The sequence below is a fragment of the Capra hircus genome, unplaced genomic scaffold, assembly GCF_001704415.2.
Source record: "Capra hircus breed San Clemente unplaced genomic scaffold, ASM170441v1, whole genome shotgun sequence".
NCBI classification, from domain to species: domain Eukaryota; kingdom Metazoa; phylum Chordata; class Mammalia; order Artiodactyla; family Bovidae; genus Capra; species Capra hircus.
In genome coordinates, this window is record NW_017212022.1 from 7,365 (window position 1) to 17,059 (window position 9,695).

Genomic DNA, 9,695 nt, shown 5'->3' on the forward strand with positions numbered 1-9,695 from the left:
CTCTCCTCTCACAGTCCCCCAGTGTCAGGAGGAAGGTGCCTGTCGAGGCCCACTTGGAGCCAGCCAGTCACGTACATCACCCAGCACCACAGAAGCACATTTGTCTTCCAGAACACCATGCCTTAGGAATGCTTTAGCATCTCAACTTTCGAAGACAGACTTAATGATGTGGAATACTTTCTCAATATCACTTTTATTAGCTTGAACTGAAAATGTTTGTGTAAATTTTTTACACATAGTTGCCTCTGAGGTATAGGTATAGTCTTACAAAATAGTTTTTAAAATTGGTTTAAAACACACATATTTGAACTAACAATCTTACTACCAACTGCTTTTTCTTTTCTTAACTTCTACAAGGTAATGCAGTTGATTCACCTTTAAAGTTTTGCTTTCTTTCACTAGTTTTGGGAATTATTTGTCTTCAACATGAAGTACTTTTTCTTAGGAAAATAAAACCATCTGGAAGTTATGGGCTAATGCCCCCGCTCCTTTATTACAGAGTAGCTACCTTGGTCCAAAGTGCCATACAGAAATCCAGAGGTGTGAGCAGAGGATAGTGGCCATATAACAACTCTAGCGTCACATCTAGGCCACCTGCTGGTGGGTCTTGTTTGTTCCTTGTGGCCCTGCTTATGCCAAAACACATAACCACTTCTATCCTATGATGGCTGGCCTAGCTGAACTAATGACTAGGGGTTGATGAGCCCACATCACGATGGGCAACCCCAGTCCATGACCAGAGGCCTCATCTCTGCCAGGCCCCAGGCCCACACTAGGAGGCACGTTTAAATGGTGTGACTTTCTCCATTGCAAGTGGCATGGCCTAGCTTCAGGACACTCGGGGTCTGTGTTCTGAGCCTTCAAGTAGAAAATGGCATGTAGCACCTGTCTGACCACAGACACCTCTGACATCACCGGTTCTGCTGGGTCATCTGCCCAAGGAGCAGCTCCAGCCATGCTCATCATTCACCAATTGTGACTGCTTTTGTGCTGGGACAGCAGGTTGCACCAGAGACCTAGGGTCTGCAAAGCCTCAGATATTTTCTCTGTACCATTACAGGAAACCTAAGGCCACAGTGGCAGTTAAATGGAGATAGGATAGGGACCACACCCCTGCAGCCCTCGAGAGGATATTGTGTACACGGACTATTGGAGGATGGGGAGGTAGAGTCTGAAGTTTGAATCTGGAATTCATTAATATGGTAGCCTTCACCCCACGATAATTTACTAGCTACTCAGGTCTCCATGCCTGTCACAAGTCCAGGGCATGCGAAATGACTGCTGTGTTGTCTGTGACCCAGTGATAACCACTGCACCAGAACCTGGGACTGCTGTCCATGAATGGCCTGGTACTCTGAGCATCGCTTCAACACTTGGGGGACCATGATGATGCTACAGTTCCTGTGCCAGATATTAGAAACACACTAGTGCAGTGTGAATGTGAGAGTAGTTTCTGCTTCTGCAGGTTCACTTACCCCAGTAAATAACCATGTGGCTCTTTGGGAAAGAATGGAAGGACTTTTGCATTCGATGTGGTGATGAAAGGGCCCTCCTCTTTAGAATGTGGCTTCTAACTTTGGTGGCTGAGCTCTGAGAAGTGGCTCAGATCTGGAAAATGGGCCTGGATCAGATGTTTGGTAGGGATGGCTGCCTTTGACTTCCTTATCAATCAGCCTTGTGTTCTGTCTCTCTTTATTTCTTTCAGTGGTCCAGTGAGTTTGTATCTAGGTTCCGGCCCATAGGTTTTCCTTTAGGATCACCCTGTGCTATGAGCCAGCATCATGTTCTCTGCTGTCAGGCCCTGACTGGCATTGAGACTCCCTAATCACTTTGATCCCTGCACCTACTTTTCTGCTGCCCTAGAGCACCCCCACCTGGAATCTGATTTTTCCACAAACTCCATCCCTGTTCCTGATAGAAGCCCACAGGAACATAGTCTCTTCCCACCATCCCTGACTTTCTGCAAAAGTCATCCTTGAGCTGTTGGAGATGCTTCTCATCCACGCTTTCCTCTTGGGCTCCCTGGAGTCCATCAGGCTTTCCCATGGAGCTGGTGGGCTGCACACTTTCCTGCCCTTTCATACAGTGTCTTCCCTGGCAGGTTCACTTCTCTGAGCCTTGGATTCCCTCCTCTACACCTGCCTCGGAAGTTCTGGACTTTCTCTTTCATGCTGTGTAGGCCAGGCCTTTCTCCAGGCTTCCAAGACCCATTCTAGTTGAAGATCACCATGTCTCCCCGGCCTTGCTAAGCCCAGTGACCCATAATTATAAACCCTCCCTTCCCCATTTTGGGTTCTGTGCTCATCCTCCCCATCCCCAGCCCCACTGGCTGTGATCCGCTTCCTCAAGAACAGCCCCCTCACCCTCTGAATCTTCCACAGAACACTCAGAGAGAAGCTGACAGTCCTCTGGATTTAGGCCTTTCCTTCTGAACCAGCCTGGCCCATCCCTGGGAAACGTATGTGTCTGTTAGTGCACGTGGGGAGCTTGTGAGCAGAGTGGAAATGGGGCACATGCAGGGTTGTGGTGTTTCTTGCCTGACTGAGGCTTCTTCGTCTTCCTCAGTTGTACCTGGTGAGGGGTTGGGGGCGGCAGGCAGAGCCGTCCTGCTCTGTCAGCCCAGCCCTGCTGCCCAACTCTGCTCTCACAGAACTGGGGGAGGAGGCCTATGGGTCTTCTTCTCCCAACCTCACCCTTATTGCACTTTGCCTTCACAGATGCTCACTCTCTTTCCTATAACTTCACCGTCGACCTTCAGCCCGGACGTAGACAGCTGTGGTGTGAGGTTCAAGGGCAGGTGGACGGAGAGGTTTTTCTCTCCTATGATTGTGGACATGCTAAGATCATATTCACAAGTCTACTAGGAGAAGAAGTGAAAACCATAAAGGCCTGGGAAATACAGGTCGAAACACTCAGAGACATCAGGGACTGGATCAAGGACCAACTGCATGACTTTACACTGGAGAAACGCATGGCCAGAGGTGAGTTAGAAAGTCCAAGTACAGGAGGGCCAGATTAGGGGCTCAGCTACATTCACTGTTTATAAGTAAAAAATATAATTGGATATTGGTCCTTCCCTATAGCCTGTTCCGGGCGCCACTTGTCAGGGTCTAGTCCTGGTGGATTTAGGATAATTTGAAGCAGGGACTGAGTCGGCGATTGATTTAAAGAGAGATAAGAAAAGAATGTTGTAGATAAGAAAATAGAGAGAAAGAGGCTGATATTTCTTGGTTTACATAGAAAGCCAATAAAACTTCAATATAAGAAGTTTGCCCTGTTCACGGAGGCCACAGGTGTCCTCCTGGTCTCCCGAGGGAGTGAAGACGCAGAACGTCTTTCCATTTAGGTCTAGAAACCTGGGCAAATAAGTGAACGCAGGGAGCCTCTATGTTCTAAGGGATCAGCCTGAAAAAAAGAGAGTGAGAGGGAGAGAGAGAATGATTGACACGGGGAGACCAAGCTGTTTTGGTGAGCAAGACCACATAGCTTTATTTTTAAAAAGGACTTTTATATCTTTTTTCACAAATGATGTTGTGTACAATATCTTTTGGCCTTGGAGACCTGTGAAACATTTTAAGACCCTCTTTTGATTAAAGGCTGTTCAACCAGAAAAGTTATTTTCCCTTGAAGTGTTTTTTCTTTATATGTCTAATCTATGTCAGCCTCAGAAAGTATCAAACAAAGTTACATTTTTCATGGAGCAAAGGTGGCAGTAAGTTACAACAAAGAAAAAAACCAATTAGCTCAAAAGTCTGATGTGGTTAGTTTCAAGGCTACATTTTTTTTTTATTTTATTTTTTTTTACATTTTAACTATGTTAACAAATATACTCCCAGATGCACAGTGGGTAAGAGATATGGGAACTTAGCAACAAGTATTGGCTCAACAGTGAAATCATATACCCAGCGCTACTCTAATCACTTTTTAACTCTTTGAAAGGCTCTATGGTGCCTCTCACAGTTTGGGAGGGTATAAACAATCACATGTGTAGTTGTAAAAGTCTGGGTAAGGCAAGTTAGAGAGCCATCAGAGGGGTTTGAGCCAAAACACTCCTTTTATATGCAGGAGACTGTTAGCTGGAGCTCTAAGTTAACTCTTTCCAGAGAAAGGTGGTGGGGGGGACAGCCCCCTGTTAATGTCAGAAGAGTTGGTGAGAGCATAATGCAGTAAGGCAGGCAGACTGTGGTTTGGGGGGCAGATGTTTGAGAAAGCCCAGGGGGTTTTCCTCGAGGCCTGATCTCGCCTTTGCGTTTTGTCAGGCCCCTTTCCTCATGACCTTTGCCACGGGTGGGATACCCCATGCTGGCTCCCAGCACCAGTGGAAGGAGTGGCCTTTGGGGAGAGCACAGGGCCACATTAGCTGGGCCACGGGGAAGTGGACCCAGGTGGGGCAAAGAATTTGTCAAGCCCAGAGGCTGAGCTCTTTCTTTCCCATGGTGGGAGCAGACCCCCTCACCCTGCAGGCCAGGATGGCATGTCGCTGTGAGGATGACAGACACATCAGTGGATCCTGGCAGTTTGGCTTGAATGGACAAATGAGCCTCCACTTTGATTTGGAGAATGGCCACTGGAGAGTGGATCACCCTGGAGGCAGATGGATGAAGGAGAAGTGGGAGAGTGACAGGGCAGTGACCGACTTCCTGAAGAAGGTCTCCATGGGAGACTGTCGGGCTTGGCTTCAGGCTTTCATGGTGCGCTGGGAGGAAATGTTGAAGACCACGGGTAAGTGAGAAGGGAGGAGAAAGTGATCCTCCTCTCATGGTGACATGGACCCACTCCCGTGTGTGTGTGTGTGTGTGTGTGTGTGTTTTGAGGAAGGGATCCATCGGGAGGTGAGTTGTTCCTGGGAGAGCAATGACCTGCGGATACTCTGTCCATATCCTTCCTCCCCCACCTCCTTGACGTCTCTCCTCACAGCACAGGCCTTTGGTCAACTCAACATGGATTTTTGCTAATTCCAAACCTGTAGACATCTTTTGATTTCTGGGGTTTATTTCTCACTGTACCCTCTTTCCAGAATCTTCTTTCAAATGTCACCAATCCTTCTTCTGGAAATCTGTCAATACCACCTCGGCTGTAGCTCCTGAGGACTGTATCCTCATGTCACCATCTCTGATGTCATAGCGGGATTGAGTGCCTGTGTTGGAAACCTTGCTCCCCCATTAGCTGTCAGAGCCCTGTGAGGAGTGGGCTCCTCCCTTCCCCCTGTCTCGTCTGAGGATCTATCTCAGGGGCTTCCATGTGATGGGTGTAAATTCTGCATAATAGGGGTACTGAGTCAGGAGAGCGAGGAGGCATCTGCCGAGCTTGGGGTCTGGACAAGGGCTTCACTCTTGTTCTCCTTGCAGCATCACCGACCACGGTCCCGCCTACAGTGCAGCCCACAGTCCCGCCTACAGAGCAGCCCACGGCCCCGGCCATCAGTCCCATCACCTGGATCGCCCTTGGGGTTCTTGGCCATTTTTGTCATAATGGGCATCGTAGCCTGGATCCTTTACAAGAAGAGGTACTGAGGGCAGAATTCAGAGGGAAGGCAGGGGCACAGGGCCTAGTGTGGGGACAAGGAGGGGAGTCCACAGGCTGAGTCACAACTGTTGCTGCTCCAGGAGCACAGGCCTAGCCTATCCCCTCCCCACAGTCTCTACTGTGGGGCTCCTGCTTGCCTGCTTGCCATGCCACTTCATATGAGAAGAGGCCTTTGGAGTAGGGTCTGAAAACGCCTTCTCACACCTTCCTCCTGGATTTGGGAATCCCATGCAACCCCTGCCCTTCACTGAACCTCCTCATCCTAGAAATGAGCCAGGTGAGTACAACCTCATATAACCTGACAGCAAGAACTCAGACAAGCTCAGGCCTCAGTTCTGATAGCTCCTTACTGTCAGATGACAATGGGAATGGGGGCGGGGGGGGGTGGCTGGGTGCAGGAAGACTGGGGGCCTGTTGAAGTTGCACAGACTGCTGGCTGGCAGGCCCAGGGTAGGTGGTGTGAGAATAGCAGGCAGTCAGGGGGAGGGCAGGACTCACGGGGGGCTGAGAGCAGCATGGGGGCTCCACGTGATGTGTCAGCAGGAAGGGGACCCACCCAGGGGCCAAGATGAGAGGGGCCGGGCTCTCATCCCAGGAGGAAGGGGTGGGAAGGCCTTTACAGACCCAAATCCAAAGGCCTGTTCTCACAGGAAGTGGCTTGGGTCAAGCAGGCAAGGCAGAAGCCCCACAGGAGAGACTGGGGGAAGGGGTGAGGCCAGGCCTGTGCTCCTGGAGCAGCAGCAGTTGTGGTTCAGCCTGTGATTTGCACCTCACCAGCCTTCTGGCAACCCAGAGCCCATCACTGAGTGGCCCTGCCTTGAGCAGAGGTGCCGGGTATGGTGGGCCTGAGCTGGGATAGAGACGCCCAGCTGGGGGACCAGGAAGAGATGGGGGCAGGGACTCTGGTCCTGAGATCTGTGTGTGCTGCTGGCTCAGAGGCTGGAGGGGAGCGAAGGAAGGAGGTTTGCCTGCAGCCCCTCAAGGCTGTCAGGAAGCAAAGCCCCTCCTCTGGGGACCTGCTCCTGGTCCTTTAGGCCCCCCTCGGGGAGGATCCAGACCTGAGTAAAGGGAGCAGATTGATTCCTCACTGGCTCCAGTCCTGAGCCTGAGCAGGGGCTGTCAGGGCCTGGGGTGACTCTGTGATGCAGGAAGGAAGGAGGAGGTGACAAAAAGCTGCTGGGCCTGGGGTGGGGGTGGGGGTGGAGGACATAGGAGCCCCTCAGTGAGGGCGGGGCTGGGGGGGTTAGGGAGGGGCAGCCCCAGGAAAGTGACAGGAGTTCCTCAGCCTCCTGGACCAACACCTGTTTCTTTTCTGCAGGAGGCGGTGCTCCCAGGAAGCCCCTGACAGGTGCTCTGTTGGCCTCAGGACTCAGTCTTTGTTTGGTTGCTCTTCTTCTCCTGTGTTCACTTTAGTGCCAGGAGAGCAGACCTTAGGAATCCCAAGTCTGTCTACCAGTTATAATGACACGGTGGCTGCACCATCTCGAGTCTCTTGTCCCATCTGATGCATCCTCCTCAACATCTTTAATTTTTTCAAACCTAATTTCTCTTGGTGCTGAGTGACGGAATCCCTGAACTGAAACTTTCAACTATTTGAACAAGAGATCTCCACAAACAGAACTCTTTTAGTCTTTTTCTAGTTTTTGGAAAATTAGACTTTTCCCTGCATTGTGACCTTATTCTTACAAATGATGATATTGCTGGAAAAATACATCTGCTATTACAGGACTCAGGGATTTTTTTCTATGTCCAGAGAAACAACTTCAGTGTGTTTTCAATGGAACAAAATTTTACGTTGACTGATTCCCTTCATGATTTATTACCCTATTGGCACTGAGTCTTGCTCGATTTTTTGTGACCCCATGGACTGTAGCCCACCAGGCTCCTCTGTTCATCAGATTTCACACCAAGAATACTGAAGTGGGTTCTTATTTCCATCTCTAGGGGCTCTTCCTGACTCAGGGATCAAATCCTTGTCTCCTGTGTCTCCTGTATTGGTAGGCCAATTCTTTACCACTAGCACCACCTGGGAACCATTTATGCTGCTGCTGCTGCTGCTAAGTTGCCTCAGTAGTGTCCGAATCTGTGCACCTCCATAGATGGCAGCCCACCAGGCTCCCCCATCCCTGGGATTCTCCAGGCAAGAACACTGGAGTGGATTTATCTCCACACAACTATGGACACCTTATCTTCGACAAAGGAGGCAAGAATGTACAATGGATTAAAGACAATTTCTTTAATAAGTGGTGCTGGGAAAACTGGTCAACCATTTGTAAGAGAATGAAACTAGAACACTTTCTAACACCATACACAAAAATAAACTCAAAATGGATTAAAGATCTAAATGTAAGACCAGAAACTATAAAACTCCTAGAGGAGAACATAGGCAAAACACTCTCCGACATAAATCACAGCAGGATCCTCTATGATCCACCTCCCAGAATACTGGAAATAAAAGAAAAAATAAAGAAATGGGATCTAATTAAAATTAAAAGCTTCTGCACAACAAAGGAAACTATAAGCAAGGTGAAAAGACAGCCTTCGGAATGGGAGAAAATAATAGCAAATGAAGCAACTGACAAACAACTAATCTCAAAAATATACAAGCAACTTATGCAGCTCAATTCCAGAAAAATAAATGACCCAATCAAAAACTGGGCCAAAGAACTAAATAGACATTTCTCCAAAGAAGACATTTGGATGGCTAACAAACACATGAAAAGATGCTCAACGTCACTCATTATCAGAGAAATGCAAATCAAGACCACAATGAGGTACCATTTCACACCAGGCAGAATGGCTGCAATCCAAAAGTCTACAAGCAATAAATGCTGGAGAGGGTGTGGAGAAAAGGGAACCCTCTTACACTGTTGGTGGGAATGCAAACTAGTACAGCCACTATGGAGAACAGTGTGGAGATTCCTTAAAAAACTGGAAATAGAACTGCCTTATGACCCAGCAATCCCACTGCTGGGCATACATACTGAGCAAACCAGAATTGAAAGAGACACATGTACCCCAGTGTTCATCACAGCACTGTTTATAATAGCCAGGACATGGAAGCAACCTAGATGTCCATCAGCAGACGAATGGATAAGAAAGTTGTGGTACATACACACAATGGAGTATTACTCAGCCATTAAAAAGAATACATTTGAATCAGTTCTAATGAGGTGGATGAAACTGGAGACTATTATAGAGAGTGAAGTAAGCCAGAAAGAAAAACACCAATACAGTATACTAACACATATATATGGAATTTAGAAAGATGTTAATGATAACCCTGTATGCAAGAGAGCAAAGAGTCACAGATGTATAGAACAGACTTTTTGGACTCTGTGGGAGAGGGAGAGGGTGTGATGATTTGGGAGAATGGCATTGAAACGTGTACTATCATGTAAGAAACGAATCGCCAGTCTAGGTTCAATACAGAATACAGGATGCTTGGGGTTGGTGCACCAGGATGACCCAGAGAGATGATATAGGGAGGGAGATGGGAGGGGGTTCAGGATGGGGAACTCATGTACACGTGGTGGATTCATGTCAATGTATGGCAAAACCAATACAGTATTGTGAAGTAAAATAAAGTAAAAACAAAGAAACAAACACTGGAGTGGGTTGCTCTTCCTTCTCCAATGCATGAAAGTGAAAAGTGAAAGTGAAGTCACTCAGTTGTGTCTGACTCCTAGCGACCCCATGGACTGCAGCCTACCAGGCTCCTCCCTTTTACTGATCCTTAAATTAATATTGCAAAAGAGTTAAGTACTTCATGCCTGTTTTCTAATCCAGGAGTAAAGTCATGGTATTTGAGCCTTCCCCCTGGTTATGGGGTTAAATAAAACCAATGATAATGCTTTATTTCTTGTGGAAACAGAGAATTCCTAAACAAACATGGAGTCCAGTTGTGGAGTGATGCTTAAATTCTCTGGATTTTCAAATGTATATTTCACCATATCCCAACACTAGGTCATATATTCACCCTACTATGCAGCCATCCCAATGTTAGTTCTAGGCTAGAAGTTCAGTTCAGTTCAGTTCAGTCGCTCAGTCGTGTCCGACTCTTTGCGACCCCATGAATCACAGCCGCCAGGCCTCTCTGTCCATCACCAACTCCCGGAGTTCATCCAGACTCCCGTCCATCGAGTCAGTGATGCCATCCCATCTCATCC

The 9,695-nt window shown here is 48.1% G+C and overlaps 1 pseudogene; it reads left to right on the forward strand.

The window, feature by feature from the left end:
- The first annotated feature begins 2,668 nt into the window (after nt 1–2,668).
- On the forward strand, nt 2,669–7,031 carry LOC108635218 (annotated as a pseudogene).
- Nucleotides 7,032–9,695: the final 2,664 nt, after the last annotated feature.